Below are 13440 nucleotides of genomic sequence, written 5' to 3' on the forward strand. Positions count from 1 at the left end.
CAAGGGGCCCCTTATTGCTTACCTGCTTATTGCTTACCTGTGCTGTACTGCTGGCCGCCCCATGGCTTGCAGGTTCCTAATGTTCTCCTTCTTCAGGCTGGGCTGTCCTTGTGGGTGCCACATGGTTTGGTGGTCCACGGCTTCTCCCGCCCTCATCTTCCCCTCCCCCCGATGAGCCTAGTTTAAAGCCCGCTGGAGAAGATCCACCAATCTAGAAGAGAACACACGCTTACCTTTGGGGGACAGGTGAAGCCCATCCCAACTGAGCATGTCCCTCGTCGTGATGTGCGGGTCATTGTCCAGGAATCTCATTCATTCTCAAATGCTATGAACTCCCTCTTCTTATTTGCAGGCTTAGCACAGTTACATCTCCTGTCAATAACTACACTTATTTCTCCACTTACCCTCTTTACTTGACCAATGAATTTGACCATTTCTATTTTCCATCATCTCTCTTGGGATTTTCCATGGTGCCCATCTAAATGCTCTATGGTGCCATATCTGGTGTCCCCTAGATTATAGGGAAGATTTTTGTTAAAGCACAAGCTCTTTGGTATCTTTGAAGGCTGATCCTGTATCTACATGAAGAATTCCTAGTGGTCTTAATTGAGTTTTCTGCTTTTCCCTGATATTTTTATAGTTTCTTTCATGTTACCCCTAATCTTGCTATTCTAGCTTTTCTTTTTAACAACAAGGATTTTATTTTTAATAATGAAAAGTCTTAGTAATTTAAATTGGAAGTAGCAAACTTTATTTTTCACAACAGATGCTCTGTGAATTATATGAACTTGTGAATTTCAAAGCTTCTCTAAAGCATTCAGAAACATTGCTAAAACTTGTAAAGTTTAACTGGATAAAAGCGAAAATATCCCTGAGTCCTGACATCTATTTGCACTAAACCTTGCTTATGTAAAAAATGCTAGGCATCTTCTTTACACTTGCTATAAAAGCTATAGGGTTTCAGTGGTATTGCAGACATAAAGCATCAATGCTATATACAGTGTGTGACCTAAAGGACTGCATATTAAGAGCCTAGTTTACAAAAAAATAATCCCACCACCTGTGCTACACTGATTTCTGTACATTTTTCTGAGCAAAGTTCTATGTCTTTGCTACTTATTAACTCAGAATGCATAATGATAACAGCTTGTAACATGAGAGCCTCAAGTTCTGAATCAATAGCTGCTACCGGGAAGAGCTGAGCAAGGTCTGATGTGTTGTGTGCATGTGTCCACTTCCCCTCCAAATGTGTTCTGTGCTCTCAAACTCATCATGTGGCTGAGCACTGTTCAGTTGTTTTGGAACATTTTCTTAATGAAACACTTGGCTCCTTGGTGTGTGTGCACCTTACACTGCTCATTTGTATAAGACAGTTTCCTTTTAAAAGTAACTTAGCGGGTGCTCAGTCAGCATCTTCTGCTGTTACTCTGTGGCTTTATCTCAGTGCTATTGAAAAGTTTGTCCATTTATGCTTTACTTATCCTGCATGTTCTCATATCCCTTTCTTCTTTTTCCAGCAGGGATTCCAACCTCTTCTTCACAGATTTTCAAAGACAAGAGAAGAGTGAATGGTCAGTGAAGAAGCAGCAATGATAAAGCAGAGGCATAGGCAGCCAGCATGGTACTATGGTTTGTTGAAAGAATCTGCTAAAGTAGGAAGGCCTGTTGCCACAGCTCCAGTTTTTATTGCACCCAGCATTATTGCATCCAGCCTATGCACACCAGTGCTGCTTCCATTTTTTGTCATTGGACACGGTCATTTCCATTTCTTCTCTAAATGTCACAACACTGATAATGCCAAGACTGCCTGAATTCCCCTGTCTGAAGGCTCACTTGCTACTAGTTGCAGTAAGTAGTACAGCCAGTAATCACATAGCTATTGCCACTACCATGGACACAGCTGCTACAGTGACAAATACCATTACTGCCATGGCTCCTGTTACCCCGAGCCATAGAAGGGGGCTCATCTGAACAAATGCTAGGGCTTGACTGTCAGATTCTTAGATGTATCACATTTTTCTTTGGAGGCTGGGGCTGTTACAGCAGCTGTTTGTAAACACTGCAGATCCAACATTAGCTAGGGGAAGGAGAAGAGTTTTCAACTTCTGCCTACTTGAACAATCTTTAAAAATGTAGCACATACACTGACACTGCTGCTGATGATTTAAATAGCACCCAGTATTGGCTTTCAGTTCAGCAGGCCAATAGGAAGGCTCCATCTATGACTCCTTCTATGTCAAATGACTCATCAGCATGTCTGAGAATGTCCTTTAGGCAGTAGCCTCAACTAGGAAAAACACAACAAACAATTAAGTATATGGGAACTGAAAGGGATTTGTTCATATTCACCCTCATGTTTAAACAAAGGACATTGCTGAAACTGTCAAAACTTTGAGTTGAATTCAGATATATGTTTGGTACTGTAAGGTGGAATTTCCTAAATATACTTCTATCTGCCAACACATAAGAATGTAAAGAAATCTAAGGTGGCATAATTTATAAGTTAAAAGAACTGGCAAGAGGCCATAGCTTGCTTTAACTTAAACCCATGCTAGTTGCTCCTGATGCTACAGTACTCTCTCCCGGCACACAGGCAATGAGAGTTACACAAAATGAAATATGCTTCTTCTCACGGGCCATACTTACAGGTACCCTTTGAAGAATCTAAATGTACATTGGTCTAATTAAGTGTGCACTGTCATAATTCTGTTATCTTCAGCATACAAATCTAAATAGTTCTGGGGGAAGATACAGGTAATGCCAGCTTCCTAAACTTACTACCCTAACTGAGACTCAGTAGCCCATAGTCTGAAGCTAAAATACCTAAGAGACCCCATTTTTGGATTCCTTCCAGTTTTAAAGGGAACAATGATTTCCATATTCCAGAAAAGGGTTAGTCTTCAAAAGAATTTTCTTAATGGTTAATACTAGTACACCCAAAGCATCTCAAAGAAAATATATATACCTTGAAAGCCTGAGACTATAGGAAAGTGTGGCAATTGTTATAGCAACTTTGCCCCTATGATATACAAAGGAATTAATGTAATTGATTTGTGGATTCTTTTCCTGGGACTGGCACCAGCTTAATAATGTGTGATACAGGAAAGCCATTGGGTGCATTTACATGAGACACTTTACTTTGCATTAGATTAATTTAATTTACAGTAAAGCAGCAGTATCTACACGTGTGCAGGATTTACTGTGCAGTAAATTAGGCTAATATGCCATAGTGCACATGTAGATGCTGACCAGGAACAATTTCCTCCCAGTCAGCCTAGGCAGCAGGAGGCCAAAGGGGGTTGGGGAGGAGTTGTCCACAGCTCTGGTGCAGAGCTTGGTATCACAGCCAGGCTCAGGGGTGCTGGCTTGGGGTGATGCCCTGTGGCGGAGCAGCAGCAGCTCCCTGAGCTCTCTCCTAACTTTGCTTTCAGGGCTAGGCTCCAGGGAACAGAAGAGAGCTGTCTTGGAGTGGGGGACAGCTCCCAGCTGTGTGGAGCTCAGGATCCCAGCCCAGACCTGACCCCCATGCATCCTGCCAGCCTGGGGATGGTGTCCAGGAGGCCTGGAGCTCCCCCTGACTGCTGCAGGGGGACAGAGCAGGGCAGGGAGGTAGGAGCAGCCCTGGACTCAACTGGTCCCATTGGGAGCAAATTTGATCCCAATGAAGGTTTATGTGTAGATGCGTTCCTGGATGCAGTTTACGTCACCTTATTTTAATGTGCACTAACCTTAAGGTGCATTAATTGCAGATGTAGACACTCCCATTGAGTTAAAATTTCTAGCTTTGGACCAAATATTTTCAAACTTGGATGCCTGAAGTCAGGCAACTTAATCATTTTCCTGATTTTTAGATGTGCTGAACCCCTTCATGTCTCACTTGAGTCAAAAGGAGTTATAGGAGCTCAGCATCTCTGAAAATTAGAATACTTACTCAGCTGTCTGGCTATGCCTATTTATGTCTGACATTAGGCATCTACATTTTAAAATTCTGAAGCTGGAAGGTTTTACTTGATCAACTTCCCTAAGCCACAAAAAATTACATCAATGATAAAACTAGGATAAGAATCCAAGAGTCTTCATTCCCAATCTCTTCTAGTTGTCAGACAATAATAAGAGATAATACACTACTTTGGACATTATAACCTGTTTCATTTATAAAGGGAAATAACAAGAAGAAAAAATAATGACACATAGAGACTTCTGATCATGATGTCCATGGGGAGAAGAAAATATCTACTTAAGTTCTCATAGAATTACTAATATTAATTTTTATCATTAACATGGGACAATAACATGGTGATCACCCAATCCCCTGCGTGATCCTCTCATCCTAAACTCCTGAGGAGCCAGTTTCCCACAGAGACTAAGTAATCAGCCATATGAGAGATTTCTGTGAGCAATAGATAATAAAGAGGCAGTGTAAACCATTGAAGCTCAACCTTTTAAAATCATGGGCTGAGTGCTTGCAGCCTGGCTGTGGTCATTGTTCCTCCCTGCTAGGGGAGTGGGGAGGGAGGTGGCTGCCAATGTCAGAGGGAGGGAGAGAGGAAGAGAGCTTACCCATGGTAAGGGTACTTGTCATAACAGAGGAGGGAGGGAAGGAGCTTAATTCTGATAAGTAGTACCTCCCTAGGGGAGGAAGGAGAGGGAAAGGAGAACAGGAAGGGCTAAAGAGGATATCAGCAGCATGGCCCAGGGTAGTGAAGAGGACACATAGGGCTGAGATGCTTGTTGCTGATCCCCTTTGCTGTAGGTCAGATAAAGTCACATTGTGGGTTGGATCCAGCCTTCAGGTCATTGGTTGAGCACCATACCACAGTATTTTCTATTGTGCCATTTCTATCTTAGGGTCACTAAAAATCAATCAATTATTCTCACAATGGTAGTAAAGCCAGGGAGCTGAATATGGTACGTAGCAAAATAAGTGGAAGTTTTATCACTGGAAGCAGGATCAGTCCACAAATGATAAAAGCATCGCTGATGAAATGTACATTATGAGTCATGTATCAGGCCTGCTCTCAGTTCAAATGACACGGTGAGTGAGTGTGTGTGTGTGTGTGTGTGTGTGTGTGTGTGTGTGTGCTTTCTTACATAAGAATTATACTACACTCCAACATGAATCACAAGTGTTATTCTTTTAAACATAGTGTGCCTTTTTTCAAAGCTTATACCACCTACAGCAAATTAGACTTATAAACGTACAGCTCACAAAACAACAATACTAAAATTAGAAGTAGATGTATTGTGACCCCACACACTCCACTGAAACAGAACGGAATCCACCTACAATGACTATTTTGTTTCATCTGATACTGTAAGCAATGAAATTAAACTGTACTCATGCTGCCAAGGCTGCAGTAAATAAGATAATTATTAAAAGCATAAGACTATAGATTTTTGTTGTGACTAAACAACAACATAAGCCCAGTGGCCCAACAAAGTCATCACTTCAATGGAGAACTCAATAGCACTTTCTTGCTCTTATGGACCTAACAAGAAATGGTAGAGTAGTGTAGCAAGCTTGAAGATAATAGTCATCAAACTTGTCCAAATAAATGGATGTGATCTTTTACTTTAGGAAAAGAGAGGGTCCAGTAATGTGGTTATGCTCCTAACATCCATAGTCTTAGAGAAATTATTCTTGAGTTGTAAAGAGACAATTAGAATGCAATTGTAGGTGTGGCGCAGCTTTTTATCCTAATCCACCATTTCTTTCTAGGAAGAGACAAATACAATACATGCAAGGACTTATTAACAACTTTTGCATTTGCAAAACTATCCAAATAAACCTGCTTTAAGCAGTGTTTGTACAAATTTCTTATAATAATAAATAAGCAGTTGTAAGTGCTTTGCAATAGAAAGCTTTCTACACCCAGTTTATCATGGAACACATTCACATGGGCATTCTTTCCTGCCCATGGCAAGGGATCAGACTTGATGATCTGCTCAGGTCCTTTCTAACCCTACCAACTATGAAACTATATCTCAGTTCATTTTCTGTAAATCAGGGCTAGCTCCACTTTAGAGAAGTTACTCTGGTTTGTATTGATTTTGCCAAGCCAGGTAAAGACATTACACTTTTACCCATATAAGTGATTGGAAACCAGCCTAAACTCAGAACAGAAGTTCAGCACACATAGCCTTGATAGGCAGCCTGAGTGCCTCCCCGCCACCACGGCCAAAGGGCGAATATGTATTCTGTTCACTACTGATTTAAACTACAGTGCTTACAGAAAACTCTATAATTATTATAATTATAATTTAGATCAATTCCACCCCAGGCTTTTTGAATGTCTGTACCTAGCCTTAGAGAGCAGCAGTAGCCTGAAAAAACTGGAGCATGGAAATACAGTGGGCATGTCCAGAGAAGTGTGCATGTATAGGGGCACACATTTTCCATGGGACAAATAGTGGTAGCACATACTTGTGCTGCTGCTTTTTGTCCCATGGCACGCCCCTGCATGCATGCTCTGGTGCACGGCAAATTAACCTGGCTGGGGTAGGGGAGGTGGGGCCAGCGCCTGTGCTGACCCCAACAGCCTTACATGGGGTCCTGGGGACCTCCCAGGTCAGCAACTAGCTACTTGGAACCTGGCCAGCAGTCAGAGCATGGCTCTGGCCTGGCGCATGCTGCTACCATATGCACCACACTGCGCCCTGCTCTGTTTCTGATAACATACGCTGCAACATGTGCCACACGGCTGCCGCATGCACCACACTGCTTTTTTTAGCAGTGTGTTTTTTGACACTGGGGCTGCAGTGCAAATTAGCAGTGCAGCGAATGGGCATACATGGGGCCTCCCTGGATCGAAGGCCTGGGCAAGGCCCGTTTCAAAAACCTCATACGGACTTCCGTGGGGGGGGGGCAAGCACCAGGTCAACCCCATGTATGCCTATGGGGATTTTCGGTCCCCAGGTCAACCCCATGTATTCCAATGGGCGCTTTCGCTCCCCAGCTCAACCCCATGGATGCCAATGGGCTTTTTCGGTCCCAGGTCAACCCCATGTATGCCAATGGGGATTTTCGCTCCCTAGCTCCACCCTATCTATTCCTATGGGGTTTTTTTCGCTCCCCAGGTCAACCCCATGTATTCCTATGGGCTTCTTCGCTCCCCAGGTCAGCCCCATGTATGCCAATGGGGATCTTCGGTCCCCAGGTCAACCCCACATATGCCAATGGGCTTTTTCGGTCCCCAGGTCAACCCCACAGATGCCAATGGGCTTTTTCGGTCCCCAGGTCAACCCCATGGATGCCTATGGGGATTTTCGCTCCCCAGGTCAACCCCACGTATTCCGATGGGCTTTTTCACTCCCCAGGTCACCCCCATGGATGCCGATGGGGATTTTCGGGCGGCATGTCAACCCCACGTATGCCTATGGGTTTTTCCGCTCCCCAGGTCCGCCCGCCCCTTGCATCGCAATCGGGACTTGCGGGCACCGTCTCAACCCCGTGCCTTCCAGAGGGCACTTCCAGGCACCGTGTCCACCCCATGCAAGCCTCTGGGGACCCCCGCCTTACCTTTCCCCACTGCCTACAGCCAGACTGGGCTGATCGCACCCGATCCCATCTGATCTCGGAAGCTAAGCAGTCCCGGGCCCAGCTAGTACCTGCATGGGAGACCGCCTGGGAATCCCAAGGCTTAAGCCCCTGGTGGTTGCGCGGGGGCTGCGCCTGCGCCCTCGGGGATGCATTGGGACTTGAAGCCCGGGCGGCAGGAATTCCGGAGACCAGGTCCACCCCATGCCAGGCTACGGGGGCTTTTCGGCCCCAGGTCACCCCCATGCCAGCCCTACGGAGCCTTTCCGGGCCCAGGTGCACCCTGTCTTGGGAGCGGAGGCTTAAGCCTCGGTGGGGGGGGGCACTTCTCCGAGGCTTAAGCCCCCGGTGGTTGAGTGGGGGCTGTGCCTGCACCCCGAAAGGCTCCGCAGGGCTGGCATGGGGGTGACCTGGGTCCTGAAAGGCTCTGTAGGGCTGGCATGGGGGTGACCTGGGCCCCGAAAGGATCCGTAGGGCTGACATGGAGTTGACCTGGGCCCTGAAAGGCTCCGTAGGGCTGGCATGGGGGTGACCTGGGGCCGAAAAGCCCCCTTAGCCTGGCATGGGTTTGACCTGGTCTCTGGAATTCCTGCAGCCCAGGCTACAAGTCCCAATGCATCCCCGAGGGCGCAGGCGCAGCCCCCGCTCAACCACTGGGGGCTTAAGCCTCGGAAAAGTGCCCCCCTGCACCGAGGCTTAAGACGCCGCTCCCAAGGCAGGGTGCACCTGGGCCCCGAAAGGCTCCGTAGGGCTGGCATGGGGGGGACCTGGGGCCGAAAAGCCCCCTTAGCCTGGCATGGGTTTGACCTGGTCTCTGGAATTCCTGCAGCCCAGGCTACAAGTCCCAATGCATCCCCGAGGGCGCAGGCGCAGCCCCCGCTCAACCGCCGGGGGCTTAAGCTTTGAGGCGCTGTGAAACACATGTGCGGGCTTGTCTGGATGCCCTCATTTACTCTCAAATGGAATGAGTCAAAATAATTTTGACTCAGTGGGCCATATTCATCCCTAAGGTAACTTTACTGATTTCAGCTGAGTTATATCTGAAATGTATTTGGGCTAACAAGTTTAACATATTCTGTACCTATGTTTTTCCAAGTTGAGTTGCTGTAGTGAATGATACAAGATACAAACCTAGAAATGCATTTTGAACCTATGCTTAGCACAGAATATGGATGCCTGCTTATTTATTTTTTTCATAGCCTTGTTGGTCAGTCTTCACTTGCATTTAAAATGAATAATGAAAACACCAACTCTAAATGTTCCTTAACACAAAAAGAATAACCACCTCAATTTAAAACCCTCTTTAAAAGCTGTTTAAGCATCATAAAACCCCATTTGGAAGATTCCAGAGTGGTAACAAAAAAAAAGGAAACATTCTCCCATGGTCCTTTGTATTAAAATAGAGGTGGGTTCCCTGTTTTGTAAAAAAAAGATTCAAAATCCAACTCTGCAGATCTTAAAATCAGCCAGTATCTGTTTCCGTAAGAGAATCAGGACTAAGAGAGCAGCGCTTCTAAGCCACAAAGACAAATCTTCAAGAACCAACGAACAGAAAATACATTCCCTCAAAGGAGTCAATTATAAAGGTTTCCCTATCAGCCTCTAAGGTGGCAACAATCTAACTTGCATAAACCCTTACTACAACAGGCTGCTCTGTCCTTTGAACTACACAAGCTCCCAGAATGCATTGAAACGCCCATGCAAGCTTTCGTTTCTTACATTTTCCAAATAGTTTAAACAGCTTGTCCATCTGCCAAAAAGACAAGGTCCAAATAAACAAAGGGCATGCTGAGCATCTAGAGAATGCAGACAGTGCTTCTCAGGTTCAGTCAAATACACACATCCTGATGAAATGGAAGGAATGAATGTAAGACAGTGAGTGCATGATGTGGTGGGTGTTTAAAAACATGTAACGAGTTATCAGTAGTTAATTTCAAAATTGATAGCTGAATTTTTACATATGTACCTACATACATGGAATATGATTCCTCTTTGATGTATTAGCATTTTTTATTAATTCATTACTATTTTTCAACAAGTCATAAATCAAAATCTGTGAAGTAACCTTTTAGGTAAGGAAACTGAAAAGAGGGATCAAATTGAACTATGTATTTTATGAATATTTTCTCCTGCCCCACAGACCTGTCTTTTACAAGGGTAGCTAGGGATCTTTTACGTTAAGCAAATCTTAGATTTTACCATGTTGATGCAGGTTATCTTGCATCTGTCAGCCAGTGAAATCAGCCAAGGCATAACTCTGGATCTAACCATTCACAAATCTGTGACCCAAATTTTGCAGCTGGGGTCCCCCTTTAAAATGAATTGAAGCCAAATCCTGAAATTCCCGAACTTTGGGAATCAGGTCTGAATTTTGCAGACTTCTATTTCTAATTTTGACAGAGAAACTTTTATATTTTGCAGAAGGTTTGAAGTTTATTATAGAATTATCATTTCATTTATTTATTAATGTATCTGTTTTTACATTGTAGAAGGAGGGGAAGCAAAAGCTTCCTTAGAGAACAGAGCCTTCAATATATTTTGTAAGCCAATACTAATATGATTTTTTTTCATTGCTTTATAGTTGACAGTGCTTTAGGTTTGATAGTGCCAGGTGGTAATCCAATGTGACTTAGATTTCTTATAGCAATAACTTTTGGCAGATTCACTCCTCCATGAGAGGAAACCATTTCTATTTATAACAGCATTTTGTGATAGAACTATAAATACAGAAAGCCTAACTGACAAAGAATAAAACATAATGGTGGTATAATGAACCCCATTTTCTGTGTTTACAAAAAGACAATCATCTTGAGAAGGTGTAGAAACCAAAGAGTAAAAAAATAATAAGAGAGCAGGTATATTCCAAATAGACTGCACACTTACTTATGGCTAATTAAGAATATGATAGTCTGCTGCATACTCTAGCCTGTAATTTATTTAGAGTAGGGGGTTTTCCTTCTTTTATGTGATATTGTTCCGGAAAGCAGAATAATGCAGTCTGACATTTTTCTCTGCACTGTCAAAGCTCTGCCAAATTCATAGATTTCATAGATTTCATAGACATTAGGGGCTGGAAGGGACCTCATGAGATCATTGGGTACAGCCCCTCCCCTGCCATAGGCAGGAAATCAGCTGTGATCAAGTGACCTCAAATCCTGGGTAGGATTCATCTCTGTTATAACTCCATTGATTTTAGTAGAGTTCCACTAGACCTGAGTATGGTCATTTGGTGGTACCTGATACCTGATGGGACCACTGAAAGTCAATGGACAGCTGAATAGTGACCCACTTATATAGGGAGTCTAGTTAGATATAAAGACACAGCAATCTAATGGATAAACCTCCTCAATGAGAGGGGGTTCAAACCTTTACCTCTCTGACATGCTAGTATATTACTCCACAGGCTCATTGCCTTTCCAGCTCTCCTCTTTAAGCTAATCTACTGTACTTTGTATTTAATAGTCACTGGATAAGATGAGTGGAAACATTTTTACCCCATTAGTAGCATGGATCCAAGACCTCCTTCCATGTCAGGAGCTATCTCGTGAAGCAACACACCTTCTGGCTTTCACCTTGCTTGATTTAACTCCCTTATCTTGACTATTTAAAAAAGCAGTGCTGAAGAAAGTTCTGGATAATGTCTAACATGTGGTTTGGTGCAGAGGTGTAACTTGTAATTTTGGTGCCCTGGGTAGAGATGCTGGTGAGCACTTCCTCTCCTTTTCACTCAAAAGGGGCAGGGAGGATGCTCAACAGCATCTCTGCTGAGTGCTGCCAGAATGGCGGGTGGCTAAGGACCCCTGCCGAGCTGTTGTTCAGGCTCCCAGCACCCTGGTTGCACTTGCTGTGCATGGGCTTCTTGAGGTCTGTGTCATTCTGGTGCCCTCTCTAAATCCACATGCAAGGCTCCTGCCCTACTCACCTTAACCTAATTAAACTACTGGCCTGGGGGTTAGAGCCCAACCTCTCAGCAAAAATCTGGGCAAATAAATAAGTAGTGTTACATATCATGAATGTCAATAGATAAGGCTCCATCACACCAAAGAAGAAAGCTGTGGAATCAATAGTTTTTTTTATTGAGTTTCCTGCATCAGCCCCTGGATGAAGGAACCTAAGCTGAAGCATCCCAGATGATTTTAGTTGCCAAGTTAAAACATAAAGAAAAGGAGGATGTCTGTGGAACACAAGACCCCGTTCATACAAAGCTGTGCTATAGATTAAAGCCAACACCCTGCATTGTGCTCACAAATGAATTCTACGTGAGTCATTTCTGTGGAGCAATATGCTACCTCTAAGTAGTACAACTAAACATTGACTCGACTGTAACCTTACAAATAATATCAGTAACCTACAAAGTAAGATTTGTGGTCTCCTGAAAGATACTCCATGAACAGGAAAACACTTTAAATTTGCTGAATGAATTGTGTGGTCATTATACAAAATAGCTGAAAGTGCTGTGTTATACCCATTTCTCCTTCTGCTGATATGCTGCGTGAAATACGGATTTATAATTTAGGAAGGCGTCAGGAAATTATCAAAATAATCCTCAAAAAGGGCAACATTTGGGGTTTGAAGGGAGTGGATAGTCTATCTGTTGATAAAATGTACAGACTCTTCTGCGGGCTTCATTCCTTGCCTGGGTATGAGACTCTTTCAGAGGGACAATAGCAGTTATCTGTCAGAGTCATTGCTCAGCAAGGTAATAGACCTGCCCTCCTAATGTGCACACAGTATTCTGGTAGGGAGAGCAACCTCAGAGATGTCTATCAAAGATAATGCACACATTCCACATTTGTTACAGCCAAACCAGTGTCAAAGTCCAGGAATTATACTGAATTGCTCAGGATGCAGCTCAGGCAGTGTTAGCCACCAGGGAACACTGCAGGAAAAGACAGGTCAGCTCCCACCCCTGGGGGAAAAAAAAGCCATGCTCAGCTCAGGAGCTATTTTTGTAACAATTTGTTCTATAAATAACCTTACAAGAACTGACGGAAAGATTTCAGCCCTTAGCATACCTGTAAAGTTTCTCTTTCTGGGTTAGGGTGGAAAGGAGAGGATGGGTAGGGACAAATAGGTCAAGCTGCTAAGATAGTTTACTATATAATGGCATTCTGATGTGCCTTGACATAGATAAAAAGGAAGAAGACTGATGGACAGAAAAAGGTCAAATGTAAGTGAAACTCTTCCAATAACCTGGGATATAAAATGAGAATTCTTTTCCATATATACTTCTTTGTAGTCTTTCATAGCTAAAATCATAACCAGGTTGAATACCATATCAGTTAAAAAGATATGACCTATGCTGTTTACATCAAAAGATAAGCTTGCAAAATGACTTTTTTTGTCATTTTCAGAGTCCTTAGATGTCATCAGAGAGAACTACTTTTTAGTTATACTGACCTGACTGTCTTACACTGATGAGAAGAACTCTGAGGCTATGTAATTGAAGGTTAGGTTGATATTTGTACTTTTTACATCCTTTTACCATTTTCTAAGTGAGGCAGAGAGGGAGAAAGAAAGAGAGAGAACAAAAGCTGAAAGCACCAAATAAGAAAGTAGAATAAGATTGGACTAGTTAAATGGTTAGATTTGCTCAAATTTTAAATCTCATCATTTTAGTTAAGTGATTTGATTGTTTGAATTTGCTCAGTATTTTTGCTGTGTTTTAAAAAGCTGTCATACAATTTACAACATATTTTCCTTCCTTTAAAATATGTTTTTAATTAAAAAAATCTTGTACAGTATTATAGTTCCTTTTTGTGGTAGTATGTCCCAAGTTCTTTCATTTGTATTTTACTTGCTCATCAATTTTTGTCCAAAACAACAACAGTTGCAAATGAGACCAGCTTCCTCTATTTTAAACTCTGAAGTTCTTTTGTATGACTAACAAGTATTTTGAATAG

At 43.1% G+C, this 13440-nt stretch overlaps 1 pseudogene; it reads left to right on the top strand.

The window, feature by feature from the left end:
- Positions 1-7530: 7530 nt before the first annotated feature.
- LOC112550341 lies at positions 7531-7647 on the top strand (annotated as a pseudogene).
- The last annotated feature ends 5793 nt before the right edge of the window (positions 7648-13440 follow it).

The sequence above is a fragment of the Alligator sinensis genome, unplaced genomic scaffold, assembly GCF_000455745.1.
Source record: "Alligator sinensis unplaced genomic scaffold, ASM45574v1 scaffold218_1, whole genome shotgun sequence".
Lineage (NCBI taxonomy): Eukaryota > Metazoa > Chordata > Crocodylia > Alligatoridae > Alligator > Alligator sinensis.